The 24,982-nt window shown below is 38.2% G+C and overlaps 1 pseudogene; it reads left to right on the forward strand.

Moving 5' to 3' along the window:
• The window catches only part of LOC102283481 (N-acetyllactosaminide beta-1,3-N-acetylglucosaminyltransferase 2-like), a 104,145-nt pseudogene extending 79,931 nt beyond the window's left edge, over positions 1–24,214 (forward strand).
• Positions 24,215–24,982: the final 768 nt, after the last annotated feature.

Below are 24,982 nucleotides of genomic sequence, written 5' to 3' on the forward strand. Positions count from 1 at the left end.
GTCTTATTGATCATTTCAAAGAATGAGCCTTTTTATTTTATTTACTTTCTATACTGTTTTTCTGTTTTTAATGTCATTGATTTGTGTTCTTTATTATTTTGTTTCCTCCTGCTTACTCTGAATTCACGTTGTTCTTTTTTTTTTTCAATATTAGTGTAAGAGCTTATATTACAGATTTAAGCATTGATTTATAAATTTAGCAATGCATTATAAATGTATTAGCAATGTTTTAGCTGTATTCTACACACCATATTTTCATTTTAATTCTGTTTCATGCATTTTTAAAAATTTCTTCTGACTTCTATTCTTCATTGTGTATAATTTTATTAGCTTTACGTTTCTTAATATGCAGTTTAATAAAAAAATAGGTCAGTGACTAAGTTTTAGTCACCTTCACAGATAATTTGAAACCTGGGAAAAATCATGAAAAGATTAGAGAATGACTTGAGAAAATTCATGTCTGAAGGATCCTTAGTTGATGATTTCTTACCAACCTATTCCAATTAAACAATTGCCCTGTTTTTTTTGTTGTTGTTGGTTGGTTGGCTTTTGGTTCCAATTCTTACCTGATGTTCTTTCAGAATTTTCTGATTCTTAATCATTTCAAAGAATGGACATTCAACTTCCCACATGTTTTGTGGAAGTATTCCCGTACCAATAATCTCTTACTAAAGTCCATGTTTAGAGATACATGATTTATAATTATCAGAAACAAGGCCTGATTGTGCTGATAAAGGGATTTTTCTTATTTAGGCTGTGGAGTTTCTAGAAAAGTAGCATAAAAACCTTTCACCTGCTGAAACATACTACCTGTGAAATCTTAGGAAAGTTAATTAGCCTTCTCATTTTGCAACTTGGATTATTAATGCTCCCTATTTCAATAAGCTATATTGTGAGGATGAAAAAAAAGTTAACATTGCTAAAGAGCTTGGAATATTGGCTAACACCTATTAAACATTTAAAAAATATCAGAAATACATTTTTATCTTATGCTACTTATGAGAAGCCTCACCAAAAATACCAAATTTTAGAAAAAATTTGAATATAGGAGAGGGTAAAAAACTTCTAATTATTATCTTGGAAGGTGTTCTATATCAAGTCATCAAGAAATTAAATTTCTGAGATTAGTTGTTTGTCCGTTGCTTCATTTGCTATTATTTTCTCCCATTCTGAAGGCTGCCTTTTCACCTTGCTAATAGTTTTCTTTGTTGTGCAGAAGCTTTTAAGTTTAATTAGGTCCCATTTGTTTATTTTTGCTTTTATTTCCAATATTCTGGGAGGTGGGTCTTAGAGGATCCTGCTATGATGTATGTCGGAGAGTGTTTTGCCTATGTTCTCCTCTAGGAGTTTTATAGTTTCTGGTCTTATGTTTAGATCTTTAATCCATTTTGAGTTTATTTTTGTGTAAGGTGTTAGTGTTCTAGTTTCATTCTTTTACAAGTGGTTGACCAGTTTTCCCAGCACCACTTGTTAAAGAGATTGTCTTTAATCCATTGTATATTCTTGCCTCCTTTGTCAAAGATAAGGTGTCCATAGGTGTGTGGATTTATCTCTGGGCTTTCTATTTTGTTCCATTGATCAATATTTCTGTCTTTGTGCCAGTACCATACTGTCTTGATAACTGTGCAAGCAACTCCTACAGCTCAACTCCAGAAAAATAAATGACCCAATCAAAAAATGGGCCAAAGAACTAAATAGACATTTCTCCAAAGAAGACATACAGATGGCTAACAAACACATGAGAAGATGCTCAACATCACTCATTATCAGAGAAATGCAAATCAAAACCACTATGAGGTACCATTTCACGCCAGTCAGAATGGCTGCGATCCAAAAGTCTACAAGCAATAAATGCTGGAGAGGGTGTGGAGAAAAGGGAACCCTCTTACACTGTTGGTGGGAATGCAAACTAGTACAGCCACTATGGAGAACAGTGTGGAGATTCCTTAAAAAACTGGAAATAGAACTGCCTTATCCAGCAATCCCACTGCTGGGCATACACACTGAGGAAACCAGAAGGGAAAGAGACACGTGTACCCCAATGTTCATCGCAGCACTGTTTATAATAGCCAGGACATGGAAGCAACCTAGATGCCCATCAGCAGATGAGTGGATAAGAAAGCTGTGGTACATATACACAATGGAGTATTACTCAGCCATTAAAAAGAATACATTTGAATCAGTTCTAATGAGGTGGATGAAACTGGAGCCTATTATACAGAGTGAAGTAAGCCAGAAAGAAAAACACCAATACAGTATACTAACGCATATATATGGAATTTAGAAAGATGGTAACAATAACCCTGTGTACGAGACTGCAAAAGAGACACCGATATATAGATCAGTCTTATGGACTCTGTGGGAGAGGGAGAGGGTGGGAAGATTTGGCAGAATAGCAGTGAAACATGTATAGTATCGTGTATGAAACGAGTCGCCAGTCCAGGTTCGATGCACAGTACTGGATGCTTGGGGCTGGTGCACTGGGACGACCCGGAGGGAGGAGGGAGGAGGGTTCAGGATGGGGAGCGCAGGTATACCTGTGGCGGATTCATTTCGATATTTGGCAAAACTAATACAATATTGTAAAGTTTAAAAATAAAATAAAATTTAAAAAAAAAAGAAGAAATTAAATTTCTTTCTTAGACACACATTTAAGAAACCAAGTCAGATTTGAAGGTAATCAGTAAGCCTCTTCAAGTAATCATAAGACAAGTTCAGTGAAAATAGGAAAGAGCAAACTTTACTCGTGGTGCCAAGGAAATTCCTGAGGAAGATCATAAAATGTTCCACACATCTACCCTTAGTCATCATTCAAAGCCAAACTTAAGTCTGACTTCATTCCAGACCTTTCCCACATCTCTACCTTCTTCTTGACCTTATGAAGTGCAATTAATCTGGCTATTCATTATTTAATGCAAGAAATCTTTGGTGACTTTTTGTTCTCTTTGTCCTCTCTCTTCACATTTATTTATCTCTAAATTATATGTCCAATTCATTCACTTTTTAAAATCCCTTTACTGCTCCTACAATTTAAGCCACCATCATTCTCACCTTGAGTTTACAATAGCTTCTTAAGTCGTCTTCCAACTCTAGACTTGACACCTCTGCCCCAATGACTTATCTTTATTTCTATCCTTTTCCAATCTGTTCTATAGTATGCCACCAAAATAATGTCACAAAGTCCACAACTGTCACCTTTTCTCCAAAGCCTTTTTAGAAGTTTATATCTTATTAAATAGAGTCCTTTTATGTGTCCTCTTTAGCATTTAAGAAGTTTTATTACAAACTGAAAAAAAAAAAATCCAGTTTTCCTACCATTTTTGTCACATTTTAAGTACTTCCAAGCAAAGAAGTGTTTCTATTAGCATTTCTATTTGCATCCCTCGTATCTTAGCACTATTGATTGACAGAATAATATTGCTTCAAGAAAGTGAAATTGAAATTATAAGTTGCTCAGTTGTATCTGACTCTTTGAAACCCCACGGAATTCTCCAGGCAAAAATAATGCAGTAGGTAGTCATTTCCTTCTCCAGTGAATCTTCCTTAACCCAGGCATCAAACCTGGGTCTCCTCCATTGCAGGCAGATTCTGTACCATCTGAGCCATGAGGGAAGTTTACTTTAAATTAAAATAAATTTATCTCTAATTGTTATTTATCTGTGTATCATAGCTTCTTACTTTTTCTTCCTTGAGGTAGGATATCGGAACATATTTTCTCATTCTGTCCATAGCACCTAGCAAAATGCTATGTCTAAAGGCTCATTAAATTGTTGCATTGAGTTGGAAAATTTAGGAACTGGAAGAAGTACATTTTCTTTAATTTTGTCTATTTATTGTATACACATTTTTGGATTGTTCACCTAAATACACAGAACCTCACTTTCCTCATCTCTTAAATGTAAATGATGGCATTTTCTTTCCTTTCTGGGTCCATTCAGAAATAATGAATGTATGTTGTATGAGTTTGGAAAATGTTAAGAGATGAATATATTAATCACCATCAGGAGAAAAGTCTTACTAAGTATTAATATGTGAATGACTTTTTGCAGACAGGATAAGTAGGCAAGCTACTTGTCCTCTGGAAGCCCACAATCAAAAATGCACAATAAATACAGATATAATGTATTCAAAGAAATATATACTCAGGGCACCCAGAGACAAATGCCAAAACAAGATTGTGAAATTCCTGGAGCCAGGTATTAATACATAATGCATTAAGAATATTAATAAATCATATCTTGAGATAATGATTTAATCACTGTCATATCAGATAGACTTGGAGCCAATTTCTATAGACATTATAACAAAAAAAGTCAAATGAAGTTAGAATCTTGATAGGGAAAGAAACTTCAGATTCATAAACAGTCTTGGATGGGCTGCTTGAGTGGAACCAGAATGGGGTTTGTGTGTATACATGTGTATATGGATGTGTGCACTGATGGTTGGGGTGTTGATGAAGAGGGCAAAGATTTAGAACCAATTTTGGGAGAAAGCAGATTCTGTATATAATAGTGGACCATTATTGGTCTTTTAAACACACAAAATAAACCTTAAAAAAGATGTCTTTTTCATCATAGGGGACTTGAATGCAAAAGTAGCAAGTCAAGAGATACCTGAAGTAACAGGCAAGTTTGGCTTTGGAGGAGAAAATGAAGCAGGGCAAAAGCTAAGAGATTTTTACCAAGAGAACACACTGGTCATACCAAACAACCTCTTCCAACAACACAAGAGAAGACTACACATGGACATCACCAGATGGTCAATACTAAAATCAGATTGATTATATTCCTTGCAGCCAAAGATGGAGAAACTCCATACAGTCAGCAAAAACAAGACTGAGAACTGACTGTGGCTCAGATCATGAGCCCCTTTTTGCAAATTCAGAATTAAATTGAAGAAAATAGGGAAATTACAAAGTAGAAGTGAAAAATAGGTCCAAGGGATTAGATCCAATAGACAGAATACCTGAAGACTATGGATGGAAGTTCATAACATTGTACAGGAGGCAGTGATCAAAACCATCCCCAAGAAAAAGAAATGCAAAAAGTCAAAACGGTTGCCTGAGGATGCCTTAAAAATAACTATGAAATGGAAAGAAGTGAAAAGCCAGGGAGAAAAGGAAAGATTTACCCATCTGAATGCACAGATCCAAAAAATAGCGAGAGATGGGAAAGACTTCCTAAGTGATCAGTGCAAAGAAATAGAAGAAAACAATAGAATGGGAAAGACTATAGTTTTCTTCAAGAAAATTAGAGATACCAAGGGAATATCTCATGGAAAAATGGTCACAACAAAGGACAGATACAACATGAACCTAACAGAGGCAGAAGATATTAAGAAGAGGTGGAAGAACACAAAAATATACAAAAAAGACCTTTCAGTTCAGTTCAGTCGTTCAGTCATGTCTGACTCTTTGCGACCTCATGAATCGCAGCACGCCAGGCCTCCCTGTCCATCACCAACTCCAGGAGATCACTCAGACTCATGTCCATCGAGTCAGTGATGCCATCCAGCCATCTTATCCTCTGTCTTCCCCTTCTCCTCCCGACTGCAATCCCTCCCAGCATGAGAGTCTTTTCCAATCAGTCAACTCTTCGCATGAGGAGGCCAAAGTACTGGAGTTTCAGCTTTAGCATCATTCCTTCCAAAGAAATCCCAGGGCTGATCTCCTTCAGAATGGACTGGTTGGATCTCCTTGCAGGCCAAGGGACTCTCAAGAGTCTTCTCCAACACCACAGTTCAAAAGCATCAATTCTTCGGCGCTCAGCCTTCTTCACGGTCCAACTCTAACATCCATACATGACCACTGGAAAAACCATAGCCTTGACTAGACGGACCTTTGTTGGCAAAGTAATGGCTCTGCTTTTCAGTATGCTTTCTAGGTAGGTCATAACTTTCCTTCCAAGCAGTAAGCATCTTTTAATTTCATGGCTACAGCCACCATCTGCAGTGATTTTGCAGCCCCCCAAAAAAAGTCTGACACTGTTTCCACCATTTCCCCATCTATTTGCCATGAAGTGATGGGACCAGATGCCATGATTTTCGTTTTCTGAGTGTTGGGCTTTAGGCCAACTTTTTTCACTCTCCTCTTTCACTTTCATCAAGAGGCTTTTAGTTCCTCTTCACTTTCAGCCATAAGGGTGGTGCCATCTGCATATCTGAGGCTATTGATATTTCTTCGGGCAATCTTGATTCCAGCTTGTGTTTCTTCCAGTCCAGAGTTTCTCATGATGTACTCTGCATATAAGTTAAATAAGCATGATGACAATATATAGCCTTGACGTACTCCTTTTCCTATTTGGAACTAGTCTGTTGTTCCACGTCCAGTTCCAGCTGTTGCTTCCTGACCTGCATACAAATTTCTCAAGAGGCAGGTCAGGTGGTCTGGTATTCCCATCTCTTTCAGAATTTCCCACAGTTTATTGTGATCCACAGAGTTAAAGGATTTTGCATAATCAATAAAGCAGAAATAGATGTTTTTCTGGAATTCTTTTGCTTTTCCAATGATCTAGTGGATGTTGACAACTCGATCTGTGGTTCCTCTGCCTTTTCGAAAATCAGCTTGAACATCAGCAAGTTCACGGTTCATGTATTGCTGAAGCCTGGCTTGGAGAATTTTGAGCATTACTTTACTAGCGTGTGAGATGAGTGCAATTGTGTGGTAGTTTGAGCATTCTTTGGCATTGCCTTTCTTTGGGATTGGAATGAAAACTGACCTTTTCCAGTCCTGTGGCCACTGCTGAGTTTTCCAAATTTGCTGGCATATTGAGTGCAGCAGTTTCACAGCATCATCTTTCAGGATTTGAAATAGCTCAACTGGAATTCCATCACCTCCACTAGCATTGTTCCTAGTGATGCTTTCTTAGGCCCACTTGACTTCACATTCTAGGATGTCTGGCTCTAGGTCAGCGATCATACCATTGTGATTATCTGGGTTGTGAAGATCTTTTTTATACAGTTCTTCTGTGTATTTTTACCACCTCTTCTTAATATCTTCTGCTTCTGTTAGGTCCATACCATTTCTGTCCTTTATCGAGCCCATTTTTTTGCATGAAATGTTCCCATGGTATCTCTAATTTTCCTAAAGAGATCTCTAGTCTTTCCTATTCTGTCATTTTCCTCTATTTCTTTGCATTGATCGCTGAGGAAGGCTTTCTTATCTCTTCTTGCTATTCTTTGGAACTGTACATTCAGATGCTTATATCTTTACTTTTCTCCTTTGCTTTTCACTTCTCTTCTTATCACAGCTATTTGTAAGGCCTACCCAGACAGCCATTTTGCTTTTTTGTATTTCTTTTCCATGGGGATGGTCTTGATCCCTGTCTCCTGTACAATGTCATGGACCTCATTCCATAATTCATCAGGCACTCTATGTATCAGATCTAGGCCCTTAAATCTATTTCTCACTTCCACTGTATAATCATAAGGGATTTGATTTAGGTCATACCTGAATGGTCTAATGGTTTTCCCTACATTCTTCAATTTAAATCTGAATTTGGTAATAAGGTGTTCATGATCTGAACCACAGTCAGCTCCTGGTCTTGTTTTTGTTGACTGTATAGTGCTTCTCCATGTTTGGCTGCAAAGAATATAATCAATCTGATTTCGGTGTTGACCATCTGGTGATGTCCATGTATAAAGTCTTGTCTTGTGTTGTTGGCAGAGGGTGTTTATTGTGACCAGTGCATTTTCTTGGCAAAACTCTATTAGTCTTTGCCCTGCTTCATTCCGTATTCCAAGGCCAAATTTGCCTATTACTCCAGGTGTTTCTTGACTTCCTACTTTTGCATTTCAGTCCCCTATAATGAAAAGGACATCTTTTTTGGGTGTTTGTTCTAAAAGGTGTTATAGGTCTTCATAGAACCGTTTAACTTCAGCTTATTCAGTGTTACTGGTTGGGGCATAGACTTGGAATACTCTGAGAACTTAGTGACCCAGATAACCATGATGTTGTGATCACTCACTTAGAGCCAGACATCCTAATGTGTGAAGTCAAGTGGGCCTTAGGAAGCCTCACTATGAACAGAGCTGGTGGAGGTGATGGAATTCCACCTGAGCTATTTCAAAACCTGAAAGGTGATACTGTCAAAGTGCTGCACACAATATGCTAGCAAATTTGGAAAACTCAGCAGTGTCTACAGGACTGGAAAAGGTCAGTTTTCATTCCAATCCTAGGGAAGGCAATGCCAAAGAATCTTCAGACTACCAGAGGATTGCACTCATTTCACACACTAGCAAAGTAATGCTCAAAATTTTCCAAGTGAGGCTTCAATAGTCCATGAACTGTGAACTTCCAAATGTGCAAGCTGGATTTAGATAAGGAAGAGGAACCAGAGATCAAATTGCAAATATCAGTTGAATCATAGAAAAAGCAAGGGAGTTCCAGAAAAACATATACTTCTGTTTTATTGATTACTCCAAAACCTTTGCCTGTGTGAATCACAACAAACTGTGGAAAATTCTTCAAGAGCTGGCAATACCAGACCACCTTACCTGCCTCCTTACACCTGTATGCAGGTCAAGAAACAACAGTTAGGACTAGACATGGAACAATGAACTGGTCCAAAATTGGGAATAGAGTATGTCAAGGCTGTATTTTGTCACCCTGCTCATTTACCTTATATGCAGAGTATATTATGTGAAATGCTGGGCTGGATGAAGCACAAACTAGAATCAAGATTTCTGGGAGAAATATCAATAATTTCAGATATGTAGATGACATCACCTTTGTAGCAGAAAGCAAAGAAGAACTAAGGAGCTTCGATGAGGTAAAAGAGGAGAGTGAAAAAGTTAGCTTAAAATTCAATTTTCACAAAGCTAAGATAATGGCATCGTGTCCAAATGGATGAGGAAACAATGGAAACAGTGAGATACTTTATTTTCTTGGGCTTCAAAATCACTGCAGATGGTGACTGCAGCCATGAAATTAACAGATGCTTGTTCCTTGGAAGAAAAGCTTTGATCAACCTAGATAGCATATTTGAAAGCAAAGACATTACTTTGCCAACAAAGGTCCATATAGTCAAAGTTATGATTTTTCCAGTAGTCATGAATAGATGAAAGAGTTGGACTGTAAAGAAGACTGATCCCCAAAGAATTTATGTTTTTGAATTGTGGTGTTGGAGAAGATTCTTGAGAGTCCCTTGGACTTCAAGACCAAACCAGTCAATTCTAAAGGAAATCAATCCTGAATATTCATTGGAAGGACTGATGCTGAAGCAGAAGCTCCAATACTTTGGCCACCAGATATGAAGATCTGACTCATTAGAAAAGACCCTCATTAAGATTGACAGTAGGAGGAGAAGGGGACAACAAAAAAGGAGATGGTTGGTTGGCATCACCAACTTGATAGACCTGAGTCTGAGCATGCTCCAGGTGATGGTGAAGTATGGGGAGACCAGGCATGCTACAGTCCATGGGGTTGCAAATAGTTGGACACAACTGTGCAATTGAATGACAAAAATGACAAACTTCTTTAAGGAAAGAAGAATGCTTAGATAGGTGTTTAGTCTTGGCAGAAGAAGGTCTTTGGTAACAGTAATATCATATAAATAATTTGGGTTTGAAAAAGACTGTACAGCTGGGGTAATAGGTATTAGATCCTAGCCTCCTTTACTTAAGCTAAACAGTGTGTCTGTCATGCTAATTCAAAGCCTTAGATCAATCCCTGGCACCTTTGAGAGAATAAAGGATAATAAAGAAATTGAGTATTTTACTGAAATTATCACATAATTAATTAGTTGCTTTAAGGAAAATAATAATAAAAGGGAAGACCGAATGGTTTGATAGAGCCTTCAGTTTCTGACCAGTCATGCTGGCCATGTGTCAACAAGTAGGCACTGAACTTGTTCCTATTAATCCTGGGTTTGAGATGGTTCATAATGGTGTTCTGAGAAAAATTGAGTAAGATTATTTAGCCCCTGGCTGCAATGGGCACCTCAGGTCCAAAGTGACTGCTTTTTGAGTCTCTATTCCAGGGGGCTGGCAGGACCCCAGGCATTTCACAACTGAATCACTTTGATCCAGAGTCATTTGTTCAATCATGGTTGACAAAAGTTAACTTTCTACTGTTCGGAAAACAAATGAATCTCTTGGCTGTTTTCATAAAGATCGACGGAAACTAAAATAGCCTGAGGTTAATATTATAAATCTTTCTAAAAGAGATTTTCAGAACATATTCTTTATCCCAGCTTTGGATCAATCTCACAAAATGACTTATTTTCAAACTATAGGGAAGGAAAACAAGTTATTCTTGAAAAAGTTGAAAATATTAAGAAAGCTTTTATTTTCCTGGCCTTTATGTTTGTTTTGTTTATCCTTTTATTTTTGAACATCAACCAAAGCAAGAACTCAAACAGAAATGTGTGATGAATATGGATTGGCCTTTTCAATAGCTTTGTGCCTATTCATCTAATCTTTACTGGTGTCCATAGATTTCTTGGATGCTCACAGTGGGTATAACTCTATGTTAGCTGGCATGAGATGTAGACTTTAAAAACTGTATGGGATAAGAAAAACAAAATATGATAAAAGAATCCAATTCTCACTCATGTAATCATAAACACCTACTGTAAAATTGAAATTCACTGGGTATGTTGACTAGTAAATATCTTATAGTATGCATCATCCTATACATGTTAATTAAACAAGAGTAGAGTTAATAATCAAAATTAACTTTGAGCTTTGGGTTAAAGGGTATTGTGAGGGTATACAAAGGAGTCTAAATGAAAATTGAAACAGTGAGAATAATGACGAGACTTTAAAAAAGAATAAGCATTGTAGACAAATAAACCAGACTAGTTCATAATAATTTATTCATTTTATAAAATACTAAAACATTGCCCCCTTTTCCTTTTTGTGTGTTTTATTAAAACTTGTTGACATTTAATCTTGCACTGGAAAGCTTTTGGAATCAAAATGACCTGACTTTCAGTTGTAACCGCATTACTTACTAGTATAACCAAAATGAAGGAACTTTCAAACTATCCTTTAAATAATATGAAGCATTTTTATAGCCCTGACTGTTTACCTCCTTACACAGTTTTCAGTCTCAGTTGATTACTTGTGACTGTGTGTGTATTCAGAGATGTGTGAGAATTGTTCCTATTTCAATTTAAATTAATTTAGGGCTGAAAGTAAGGTTCAATTTCATTCTCTTTGAGGTTGGAGGACACCATAGAAGCTATAATCATCAGTTGTTTACAAATTTTTATCTTTCAGCCAGATTGTCTGGCTGGGGAACTGTACCAAGAAAGGAGTCTGGAGGGTATGTTTGTCAGCCACTATCGTCTGGCCACAAGAACTTTGTTAGGAAGATGATCCTTCATTTTTCTTAGTTTGAAAAAGAAAACTTGATCAGGAAAGCTCTTAATGAAATATATGAAATAAAGCTGCTTTTAGTGATAGTGACAAAAATAAAGAACCAGCAAAGAGATCTACTAGGAAGGTGGTTTTTATACAGAAAATGCAAATTTTAGAAAAATGTTTAAAACTGGAATAAATTTGATGTCATTCAGCATTTCTGATACAAAATGAGTTCACTGTATATATCTGTATCCATGTAAGTATGTTTGTGTGTATGCATACACATACTTACGTGTGTGCATATGTGTCAAAAAAAAACCTAACCAATATAAAAATTCAAATAAGAGGTAAAGGTTGATGAAAAGTTGTAAAGTCAATTTATGTAAAGTATAAGGACACGCATAGAAAACTCATATGTCAACGAAAATGTAATTCAAGAGAAATTCATTTTAATGTCTTTAGCCTTATATTTAGAGTCACTAAGGATATGAAGGATCCCTCATATCTATAACACATAATCACCTTTTATGGATAAATTTCCAAGACAATGATAATATCTAATTTGGAAATTAAGGAAAAATTTTCCTTTCGGCATATCTTTGAGGGTGTGCTCTTTCTTTTTGAAAATCTCCTACATGTCTATAGTGTCTGTTATAGGATCAGCTGAATGAGTTGTCTTTTGTTTTTTAATAAAAATATCACTGACTCTAACAGAGACTGCAGAGATTGCTCTTGACCTTCCTTCAGAGCTTTGAGACCACAGTTGTCCTTAAGTTTTGATTTCCAACCTGTCTCTCTTCTGCCACTTGTTAGCCATTCTGAGCCTCAGTTTTCTCATCTGAAAAATGAGATAGTTGAGTGTAATCATCTCTAAAATCATTCTGAATATCAAAAGAGAAAAATAAAATTAAAAAAAAAAAAAAGAGAATAAGGACAAAGAGGACGTTTAGAAATACTTGAATACCTTCACTTCATGGTCTGGTAGAGAGAGACACCATTTGTTATCCACAGACCCTGCACCGCTTAAATGTAGTGGCAAGGTAGCAAGCACAGCTCATAGCTCTGAGGCTGAATGCATGCTCATTGTTATGTAATTTTTCTTTGGTGCCAGGTGGGTGCAGTGTTTGCCAGGAATTAATACTTAGTAATACAACAGTGCACACCCAGACAAAGAGCTTGGTTGGGATATCTTTGTTCAGCAGACAATTAAAATGCATTTGTGAACGTGAAAGTGTTAGTTGCTCAGTCCTGTCTGACTCTTTGCGACTCCATGGACTGTAGAATTTTTGTACTGAGTGATGAAAACCTTCCCCAAATGTTAGGCACTGCAGCAAAACACAATGTGTGATTGTACTTTCCAGGTAATAATGTAAATGCAATTCCTCTGTACATGTTGGTTATTATAGAACAAAGTTATTGACATTTACAAAAAAAAGGGAAAAGTTTGAGAAGAACATTTCATCAAGTTTCCAAATGTTCAAATGCTGAATATATTTCAATTTTTTTTTTACTCCAAATGGAGTTAGAGATTTATGAAACTATATGATATAAAAGGAAAATACATAGGACTGATAATTTGAGAAGTGTTTCTGATCTTCGACATGGGCAATCACTCTCTTTTTACAGAATAGGAACTTTTAGTTCATTTCAAAATGGCTTTTGTAAAAGCAAGGTCTTGCACAATGCAAGGGCCAAGATGGTTCTTTGACCATGTATCTTATTTCCTTTGTCAACTTTACTCCTGGGACACAAGAATGCTTCTCTCCATATCTTACAGCTAGTGAAAACAGAAGAAAGAACCGTGCCTCTGATGGATGAGTCATCCTGTTAGCAGTAAATTATGTTTCCTTCACTGTATACTTGAGTCATTATATTCAATGCTGGCTTGCATGAATGTGAAGTTGCTTCAGTTGTGTCTGACTCATTGCGACCATATGGACTTAGCCTGCCAGGCTTCTCTGTGGAAGGGACAGAGCTAGATTACTGGAGTGGGTTGCCATGCCCTCATCCACGGGATCTTCCTGACCCAGGGATGGAACCACATCCCTTACATCTCCTGCATTGGCAGGCGGGTTCTTTACCACTAGTGCCACTTGGGAAGCCCCAGTGTTGGCTGAAGATGTGTTTTAGGGCTTTCTTGTCTATTGCAGCCTGAAAGCAAAAGGGTTTTGAAGAAAGTTTTCTTGGACCTACAAAGCAAATGCTTCCAACATGATTTGTTTGTCAGAAGACTGTACCCTTTGTTCAATGCTTGACAAATTATCTCAGTCTCAGCCACACTTTGTTTTCCTCAGAGCAAACAGCTCTGCAGCATCATTTGTGATAGAAATCACTGTGTGCTCACCCAAGCCAGATCATCTCTCATCCAGAAGGAGAAAATCAATTTTAATTCTTCAAAGAAGAGCAGCAAGTGGTATTTGTTATTTATATTTAAAGAAGAGTTATTAAGCATATTTTTTTTCTCTCCACCTACAGGCTTAAACAGGAAATGTACAGGAAAAAAAAATAGATGTGGGTAGATTAGATGTAAGGCTAATTTAGCTATAAAGCCAAGTACTAGATAAATGTCTTTGACATTCTGAGAAAAATCTTAAAGCCAGAATTGAAAATAAAGGAAAATTCTATCTGAATACCCACTTTTTTTTTTTTTTTCCTTAAACTGGCAAATTCAGCAAGTCAGACCACTACACTCAGATCTGGATTTAGTTTACATTTTTATGTGACAAAATTTAGCTTTCACACAGAGGGAAATTTTTTACATGATGGAATGTCACTTTCAGCAATGAAAATTCATGTATGTTACAACATAGTTACATTCAGATACAGAAAATAGTCTGGAGTAGGCACTCAATATTTGTTTGAATGAATTATTGCACAATGCATGTTCTAGGGAATGTAGGAACTTGGTGCCTTATTTTATGTTGAAAGCATTATATATTATTTTTCAGCTTTAGTTAACCTTCCATTCTTGATCTTACCTATTTTATTTCTTAGAGAGGCTATTTAATTCATCATCTATTGAACATGTGATAACAAGTTCACTTCAGTTCAGTCATTCAGTCATGTCAGACTCTTTGTGACCTCATGGACTGCAGCATGCCAGGCTTCCCTGTCCAAAACCAACTCCCAGTGCTTACTTAAACTCATGTCCATTGAGTTGGTGACGCCATCCAACCATATCATCCTCTGTCCTCCCCTTCTCCTCCCACCTTCAATCTTTCCCAGGATCAGGGTCTTTTCAAATGAGTTAGTTCCTCACATTAAGTGGCCAAAGTATTGGGGTTTCAGCCTCAGCATCAGTTTTTCCAATGAATATTCAGGACCTATTTCTTTTTGGATGGACTGGTTGGAGCTCCTTGCAGTCCAAGGGGCTCTCAAGAGTCTTCTCCAACACCACAGTTCAAAAGCATCAAATCTTTGACACTCAAGTTTCTTTTTAGAGTCCAACTCTCACATCCATACCTGACTAATGGAAAAGCCATAGCTTTGACTTAATGGACCTTTGTTGGCAAAGTAATGTCTCTGTTTTTAAAATGCTATCTAGGTTGGTCATAACTTTGCTTTCAAGGAACAAGCGTCTTTTAATTTCAAGGCTGGAGTCACCATCTGCAGTGATTTTGGAGCCCTCAAAAATAAAGTCTATCACTGTTTCCATTGTTTCCCCATCTATTTGCCATAAAATGATGGGACCAGATGCCATGATCTTGGTTTTCTGAATATTGAGTTTTAAGCCAACTTTTTCACTCTCTTCTTTCACTTTCATCAAGAGGTTCTTTAGTTCTTCTTTGTTTTTGCCGTAAGTGTGGTGTCATCTGCATATCTGAGGTTATTGGTATTTCTCCCAGCGATCTTGATTCCAGTTTGTGCTTCATCTGGTCCATCATTTCTCATGATGTACTGTTCCTATAACTTAAATAAACAAGGTGACAATATACAACCACAACATACTCCTTTCTGGATTTGGAACCAGTCTGTTTTTCCATGTCTAGTCCTAACTGTTGCTTCTTGACCTGCATGCAGATATCTCAGGAGGCAGGTCAGGTGGTCTGGTATTCCCATTTCTTTAAGAATTTTCCACAATTTGCTGTGATCCACACAGTCAAAGACTTTGGCATAGTCAATAAAGCAGAAGTAGAAGTTTTTCTGGAACTCTCATGCTTCTTCAATGATCCAATGGATGTTGGTGATTTAATCTCTGGTTCTGCTGCCTTTCCTAAATCCAGCTTGAACATCTGGAGGTTCATGGTTCACATGCTGTTGAAGCCTGGCTTGGATAATTTTGAGGATTACTTTGCTAGCTTGTGAGATGAGTGCAATTGTGAGGTAGTTTGAGCATTCTTTGGCATTTCCTTTCTTCAATATTGGAATGAAAACTGACCTTTTCCAGCTCTATGGCCACTGCTGAGTTTTCCAAATTTGCTGGTATATTAAGTGCAGCACTTTCACAGCATCATGTTTTAGGATTTGAAATAGCTCAACTGGAATTCCATTACCTCCACTAGCTTTGTTTGTAATGATGCTTCCTAAGGTCCACTTTACTTCACATTCCAGGATATCTGCTTCTAGGTGAGTGATCATACCATCATCATTATCTAGGTCATGAAGATTTTTTTGTACAGTTCTTTTGTGTATTCTTGCCACCTCTTCTTAATAACTTCTCTTTCTGTTAGGTCCATAATATTTCTGTCCTTTATTGGGCCCATCTTTGCATGCAATATTCCATTTGTACCTTTAATTTTCTTCTCTAATTTTCTTGAAGAGATCTTTAGTCTTTCCCATTCTATTGTTTTCCTCTATTTCTTTGCACTGATCACTGAGGAAGGCTTTTTTATCTCTCTTTGCTATTCTTTGGAACTCTGCATTCAGATGGGTATGTCTTTTCTTTACTCCTTTGCCTTTCGCTTCTCTTCCTTTCACAGCTACTTGTAAGGCCTCCTCAGACAACCATTTTGCCTTTTTGAATTTCTTTTTCTTGGGGATGGTCTTGATCACTGCCTCCTGTACACTGTCATGAACCTCTGTCCATAATCAGATCTAATCCCATGAATCTATTTGTCACTTCCACTGTATAATTATAAGGGCTTTGACTTATGCCATACTTTAATGGACTAGTGGTTTTCCCTACTTTCTTCAATTTGAGTCTGATTTGGCAATAAGGAGTTCATGATCTGAGCCACAGTCAGCTCCCAGTCTTGTTTTTGATGACAATATAGAGTTTCTCCATCTTTGGCTGCTCCATATTTGTATGTATATATATATATATATATATATATATATATATATATATAAAGAATATAATTAATCTGATTTCAGTGTTGACCATCTGGTGATGTCCATGTGTAGAGTCCTCTCCTGTGTTGTTGGAAGAGGGTGTTTGCTATGACCAGTGCGTTCTCTTGGCAAAACTCTATTAGCCTTTGTCCTGCTTCTTTCAGTACTCCAAGGCCAAACTTGCCTATTAGTCCAGGTATTTCTTGACTTCTGTTTCTGCATTCCAGTCCCCTACAATGAAGAGGACATCTTTTGGGGGTGTTAATTCTGGAAGATGTTTTGGTCTTCATAGAATGGTTCAACATCAGCTTCTTCAGCATTACTGGTCAGGGCATAGACTTGGTTTACTGTGATATTGAATAGTTTGCCTTGGAAATGAACAGAGGTCATTCTGTCAGTTTTGAGATTGCACCCAAGTACTGCATTTTGGATTCTTTTGTTGACTATGAAGGCTACCCCATGTCTTCTAAGTGATTCTTGCCCACAGTAGCAAATATAATGGTCATATATTGACCATATAATGACCATATAATGGTCATCTGAATTAAATTCACCCACTTCAGTCCATTTTAGTTCACTGATTCCTAGAATGTCAATGTTCACTGTTGCCATCTCTTGTTTGACCACTGCTGATTCACCTTGATTCATGGACATAACATTCCAGGTTCCTATGCAATATTGCTCTTTACAGCGTCAGACCTTGCTTCTACCACCAGTCACATCTACAACTGGGTGTTGTTTTTGCTTTGGCTCCATCTCTTCATTCTTTCTGGAGTTATTTCTCGACTGATCTCCAGTAGCATATTGGGCACCTACCGACCTGAGGAGTTCCTCCTTCAGTGTCCTATCATTTTGCTTCTTCATACTGTTCATGCGGTTCTTAATGCATGAATACTGAATTGGTTTGCCAATCCCTTCTCCAGTGGACCACGTTTTGTCAGAAGTCTCCACCATGACCTGTCTGTCTTGGGTGGCCCTACATGACATGGGTCATAGTTTCATTGAGTTAGACAAGGCTGTGGTCCATGTGATCAGATTGGTTACTTTTCTGTGATTGTGGTTTTCATTCTGTCTTCCCTCTGTTGGAGAAGTATAAGAGGCTTATGGAAGGTTCCTGATGGGAGAGACTGACTGAGGGGGTATTGAGTCTTGTTCTGATGGGCGGGGTCATGCATAGTAAATCTTTAATCCACTTTTCTGTTGACAGGAGGGGTTGTTTTCCCTCCCTGTTATTTGACCTGAAGCCAAACTATTGTGGAGGTAGTGAAGATAATGGTGAGGTCCTTCAGAAAGATATAGTCCCATGAATGCACCGCTGTACTCAGTGCCCCCAACCCTGCAACAGGCCTACGCCGAACCACACCTCTGCCATGGACTCCTGGACTGCTCCTTTCTCCTGGGTCCTGGTGTGCAAAAGGTTTTGTTTGTCCCCTCCAAGAGTCTGTTTCCCAGTCCTGTGTATGTTCTGGTCGCTTTATGATGGGGTTAATGGCAACCTCCTCCAAGAGGGCTTATGACATACCCAGGTCTACTGCAGCCAGAACCCCTGCCCCTGCAGCAGGCCACTGCTGACCCATACCTCCACATGAGACATTCAAGCACAGTACTAAGAAGAGTCCCCAGCAACATAGTAGGAGCTAGAGTGGTGGCTGTAGGGTGTTGGAAAGATTTTGAGGACATACCCCATGTCCAAGGGCAAAGGAGAAGCCCCAGCAAAATGGTAGGAATGGTGAAATTGTGTTTAGAATCAAGCCCCATAACTTCTAGAGACACTCAGAGTACTCAAACAAACCTTGTGCGAACCAGGTCCCAGAGACCCCACAGAGACTGAGATGTTATAATACATACAAATTTTTTTTTTAAGTACTTACATAGTTAAAAGTACTAACAAAATTATGCCTCTGTTCTGTGACCAGGCATTCTCTGAACTTTCCCAGAAACGTGATGAGAGCTTTAGATAAATGTGTTCTGTTGGTTTCAAGAGGTAGAATGCATGAAAAACAAACAATGTAACAACTTACAGAATAGTATAAAGATATCTATAAGTGATAAGAGAGAAATAAGAGTGGATCAATAATTAGACAGATTTTGATGTTGGACACCTAAAATGTACTTGACTTGTAGTAAGAGTATAAATAATATTTTTTTTAAAAGAGTAGATATTTAGATAAATAGATTGATAGACACAATGCATTAAGACACAATTTAGTGTCAGAGCTAAAATCGGAGTCTGAGCTTAGAGACTTTCTGCTTCTGCAACCTAGGACAAGTGACCTTGGCCTTTAGTAGTTCATTAACTGTTTCTCTAAATATATATTCAGCATCTCCTATGAACATACTTCTTACCCATATGCTTACTGGGTTTCTGAAGAAATGCCCCATTTTATTTGGGGAGATAGAAACTAAACACATTAAACTTGTGAGACTCAACATGGTCTACAGTTCAGTTTAGTTCAGTCGCTCAGTCGTGTCTGAATCTTTGCGACCCCATGAATCGCAGACGCCAGGCCTCCCTGTCCATCACCAACTCCTGGAGTTCACTCAGACTCATGTCCATTGAGTCAGTGATGCCATCCCGCCATCTCATCCTCTGTCATCCCCTTCTCCTCCTGTCCCCAATCCCTCCCAGCATCAGTCTTTTCCAATGAGTTAACTCTTTGCATGAGGTGGTCAAAGTACTGGAGTTTCAGCTTTAGCATCATTCCTTCCAAGGAATTCCCAGGGCTGATCTCCTTCAGAATGGACTGGTTAGATCTCCTTGCAGTCCAAGTGACTCTCAAGAGTCTTCTCCAACACCACAGTTCAAAAGCATCAATTCTTCAGCACTCAGCCTTCTTCACAGTGCAACTTTCACATCCATACATGACCACTGGAAAAACCATAGCCTTGACTAGACGGACCTTTGTTGGCAAAGTAATGTCTCTGCTTTTCAATATGCTATCTAGGTTGGTCATAACTTTCCTTCCAAGAAGTAAGCGTCTTTTAATTTCATGGCTGCAATCACCATCTGCAGTGATTTGGGAGCCCCAAAAGATAAAGTCTGACACTGTTTCCCTATTTATTTGCCATGAAGCGGTGGGACCGGATGCCATGGTCTTCGTTTTCTGAATGTTGAGCTTTAAGCCAACTTTTTCACTCTCCACTTTCACTTTCATCAAGAGGCTTTTAGTTCCTCTTCACTTTCTGCCATAAGGGTGGTGTCATCTGCATATCTGAGGTTATTGATATTTCTCCTGGCAAACTTCATTCCAGCTTGTGCTTCTTCCAGCCCAGCATTTCTCATGATGTACTCTGCATGTAAGTTAAATAAGCAGGGTGACAATATATAGCCTTGACATACTCCTTTTCTTATTTTGAACCAGTCTGCTGTTCCATGTCCATTTCTAACTGTTGCTTCCTGACCTGCATATGGGTTTTTCAAGAGGCAGGTCAGGTGGTCTGGTATTCCCATCTCTTTCAGAATTTTCCACAGTTTCTTGTGATCCACACAGTCAAAGGCTTTGGCATAATCAATAAAGCAGAAATAGATGTTTTTCTGGAACTCTCTTGATTTTTCCATGATCCAGCAGATGTTGGCAATTTGATCTCTGGTTCCTCTGCCTTTTCTAAAACCAGGTTGAACATCTGTAAGTTCACGGTTCATGTATTGCTGAAGCCTGGCTTGGAGAATTTTGAGCATTACTTTACTAGCATGTGAGATGAGAGCAATTTTGAGGTAGTTTGAGCATTCTTTGGCATTTACTTTCTTTGGGATTGGAATGAAAACTGACCTATCCCAGTCCTGTGGCCACTGCTGAGTTTTCCAAATTTGCTGGCATATTGAGTGCAGCACTTTCACAACCTCATCTTTCAGGATTTGAAATAGCTCAACTGTAATTCCATCACCTCCAATAGCTTTGTTCATAGTGATGCTTTCTAAGGCCCACTTGACTTCACACTCCAGGATGTCTGGCTCTAGGTGAGTAAGCACACCATCGTGATTATCTTGGTCGTGAAGCTCCTTTTTGTACAGTTCTTCTGTCTATTCTTGCCACCTCTTCTTAATATCTTCTGCTTCTGTTAGGTCCATTTCTGTCCTTATCGAGCCCATTTTTGCATGAAATATTCCCTTGGTATCTCTAACTTTCCTGAAGAGATCTCTAGTCTTTCCCATTCTGTTGTGTGCCTCTATTTCTTTGCATTGATCACTGAGGAAGGCTTTCTTATCTCTTCTTGCTATTCTTTGGAACTCTGCATTCAGATGCTTATATCTTTCCTTTTCTCCTTTGCTTTTCACTTCTTTTCTTTACACAGCTATTTGTAAGGCCTCCTCAGACAGCCATTTTGCTTTTTTGCATTTCTTTCCCATGGGGATGATCCTGAAACCTGTCTCCTGTACAGTGTCATGAACCTCTGTCCATAGTTCATCAGGCACTCTATCTATCAGATCTAGTTCCATAAATCTATTTCTCACTTCCACTGTATAAGCATAAGGGGTTGATTTAGGTCATACCTGAATGGTCTAGTGGTTTTCCCTAGTTTCTTCAATTTCAGTCTGAATTTGGCAATAAGAAGTTCATGATCTGAGCCACAGTCAGCTCCTGGTCTTGTTTTTGTTGACTGTATAGAGCTCTCCATCTTTGGCTGCAAAGAATATAATCAATCTGATTTCAGTTTTGACTACCTGGTGATGTCCATGTGTAGAGTCTTCTCTTGTGTTGTTGGAAGAGGGTGTTTGGTGTCCAAAACCTCCCAAATGATTTATGTTTAAATTTCAGTGGGGCACAAATTAGGATGGGGAAAAATTGCATCTTTCTCTTCATTAGCATCTAACTGAAATTTATTTTTTCCTTCAATTGTGAATGTAGGCTACAAACCACAGTATTATTAACAGTTCCCCAGGCAGTCCACAGTAGATACCACAGACATTTTCACATTACATTACTTTGGCCATAGATACCTTGAGATTTCTCTCAAAATTATACTAGTTATTAGAATTGTTGTTTAGTTTTGTTCTGTGTGAGACAATCATGCAATACACAGTTCTCATCACAAATTTAGATTTTATAATATATTGTGACTGTATTTTAATGTAATTGGTTTCTTGTATATAATCTTATATATCTTGTTTTATCACTTAAAATTATCATTCTGAAAATGAATCACAGCCTTTATCCAGCTGCTAACCAAATTCATGGCAGAGAAAGGTTAAGAATCTCAAGAATAAAGAGATGATTTGGAGGGGAAAGGAACATGATTATTGTCTAATGATTGAATTATATTATGCAAATGAATGTGTATGCTGGGTAGCTCCAGATAGAAACAAGTCTTCCTGAATTTAGCAGGAAAAAAAAAATGGTACCCTGTGAGTGTTAGGGCAACCTAAAACTACTGGAATAGACAGCATAATTGGTAATGTGCTCTGGCAAAGGGATGTTCAAGTTAATTTGGTTATATACTCTTTAAAAAATGCTTTAAGTTGGCTTTTAAATTTTTTTAATTATAAATATGAGAATATAATTTCTGTGTCCTGTAAATAATAATATTTTAAATAAAGCTATTAAAGATTTACAGTAGCTACAAAGGTAATTTAATATCCAGCAGTGTCTATTTAATATGCTTTACAAATTAGTTGGAGACTAATTACTAATAGTTCTATAGTTGGAAACTTTGTATCCATTCTTTAACTTTTTAAAATAATATTTCTGTTCCTTTTCCCTTGCAGAATTGTATTTTAATAAATAGCCCATGTAATATTATTGAGTGATATTTTATTGATCAACTTAAAATATTATTGAAACAAATTATGTACATAAATTGAATTTTAAAAGTATTTATTTAACCAAAGAGCTCTAAGTGTTAAAATAATACTTATAGAACATGTTATAATGATAATTATTAGGCCCTGATAAAAGGCAAAAATGTAATATATATTTTTTCATATTAAGATGTGTATTTTATTTACATTATTATGCTGGAGTAATAGAACTTTCTAAAAATACTGTTATACACACTTTTTATATTTTTTTCTTTTTTCTGTAATTATCTCTGTTGCTATCATTCAAAGTGTCTGATGTATATTTCCCATGGTTGCTGTAACAAGTTAACACAAAATAGTTTGTTTAAAACACAGATTTATTCTCTTGTAGTTCTGGAAGTCAGAAGTCCAGAATTAGTTTTACTGAGCTGAAATTAAGTCATCAGCATGGCTGCATGCTCTCTAGAGGCCCTGGGAGACAACCTGTTCCTAGGTTGTTCCAGCTTCTGGTGACTGCCAGTGTTCACTTTGCTATATAAATATAGTACAATTTTTGATAAATAATTTTTTGTTAAAAAGTAATGCACTATTTGAAATTCATCATTTAATGAGATGGTTGGAGGCATGGGCTGAATGGTTTGAAATGATGATCACATCTTCCCTCCCATCCTGCAAATCCTCTGCAGTGTGATTTTGTAGTTCATCCCATTAAGAGGAGGAGTCTAATCTCCTCTCCATTCATATAGACTGCCTCTGTGATTTGCATTGACCATCGAATGCAGTGAAGTATATGCAACTTCCAGGGCTAAATATTGAAAGGGTTTGAGACTTCTATTACTGCCGTTTTCAAACATTCCATCACCAAGTTAGGAAGCCCCAATTAGACTACTGAATTATTAGGAAACTATGAAACAAAGGTCCTGAAACTAGATAAGAGGGTGAGCCCAACCTTCCCTAGTGTCTATGTTGAGCCCTACCTAGCCAACCCATCAGCTGAATATAGCACCATGAATGAGCTCAGGCAAGACAGGAAGAATGACGACATACAAATGATAATGTGATGAATTATTACTGGTTTAAACCAGTAGGTTTGGGTACATAGTTTGCTAGATGGCATTCAGTTCAGTTCAGTTCAGTCGCTCAGTGGTGTCCGACTCTTTTCGACCCCATGAATTGCAGCACTCCAGGCGATTCAGGAATCTTGGGGTAAAGAAACCAATGTGGGGAACCTAACGGTGGTGCGAGTCTCCTTACTGGGCCAGACCCCCGCAGAGGACAACCGTCCTGGCCTTTCAGATATGCTGAAATTTGAGAATGAGAAGCACCAAGACATTCTTTTGTGGAACTACAGGGATACATTCTTCAACTTGTCTCTGAAAGAAGTACTCTTTCTCAGGTGGGTGAGCACTTCCTGCCCAAATGCCGAGTTCGTGTCCAAGGGCGATGATGATGTTTTTGTGAACACCCATCATCTCCTGAATTACTTGAATAGCTTATCCGGGAACAAAGCCAAAGATATGTTTATTGGTGACGTGATTCATAATGCTGGACCTCACAGGGATAAGAAACTCAAATACTACATCCCGGAAGTTGTTTACACTGGAGTCTACCCACCTTATGCAGGAGGAGGCGGATTCCTCTAGTCCAGCCACCTGGCCCTGAGACTGTACAATGTGACTGACCGGGTCATTCTCTACCCTATCGATGATGTTTATACTGGAATGTGCCTTCAGAAACTCAGCCTCGCTCCAGAGAGACACGAAGGCTTCAGGACATTTAATATAGAAGAGAAAAGCAGGAGTAACATTTGTTCCTATGTAGATTTGATGTTGGTACATAGTAGAAAACCTCGAGATGATTGATATTTGGTCTCAGTTGCAGAGTGCTCATTTAAAATGCTGAATTATGTGTAAACTACATTTTACGTAGAAATGTATCTAAAATAGTTCTCATTTGTGTTCTCTTCCATTAGACGTCATTTCTATGTAAAACCGTCAAAATTGCCTTTAGAGGTCATGTCCATTTGATGGCCTCTAAACCCTTCAGTTCAGACGGTAAAGCGTCTGCCTGCAATGCAGGAGACCTGGGTTCGATCCCTGGGTCAGGAAGATCCCCTGGAGAAGGAAATGGCAACTCACTCCAGAATTCTTGCCTGGAGAATCCTATGGACAGAGGAGCCTGGGGGGCTACAGTCCAAAGGGTCACAAAGGGTCGGACACAACTGAGCGACTTCACTCACTCACTCAGGCCTCCCTATCCAACACCAACTCCCAGAGTTCACTCAAACTGACATCCACCGAGTCGGTGATGTCATCCAGCCATCTCATCATCAGTCGTCCCATTCTCCTCCTGCCCCCAAACCCTCCCAGCATCAGAATTTTTTCCAATGAGTCAACTCTTCACATGAGGTGGCCAAAGTACTAGAGTTTCAGCTTTTTAAGCATCACTCCTTTCAAAGAACACCCAGGGCTAATCTCCTTTAGAATGGACTGGTTGGATCTCCTTGCAGTCCAAGGGACTCTTGAGAGTCTTCTCCAACACCACAGTTCAAAAGCATCAATTCTTCAGCACTCAGCCTTCTTCACAGTCCAACTCTCGCATCCATACATGACCACTGGAAAAACCATAGCCTTGACTAGACGGACCTTTGTTGGCAAAGTAATGTCTCTG

The sequence above is a fragment of the Bos mutus genome, chromosome 24, assembly GCF_027580195.1.
Source record: "Bos mutus isolate GX-2022 chromosome 24, NWIPB_WYAK_1.1, whole genome shotgun sequence".
Taxonomy (NCBI): domain Eukaryota; kingdom Metazoa; phylum Chordata; class Mammalia; order Artiodactyla; family Bovidae; genus Bos; species Bos mutus.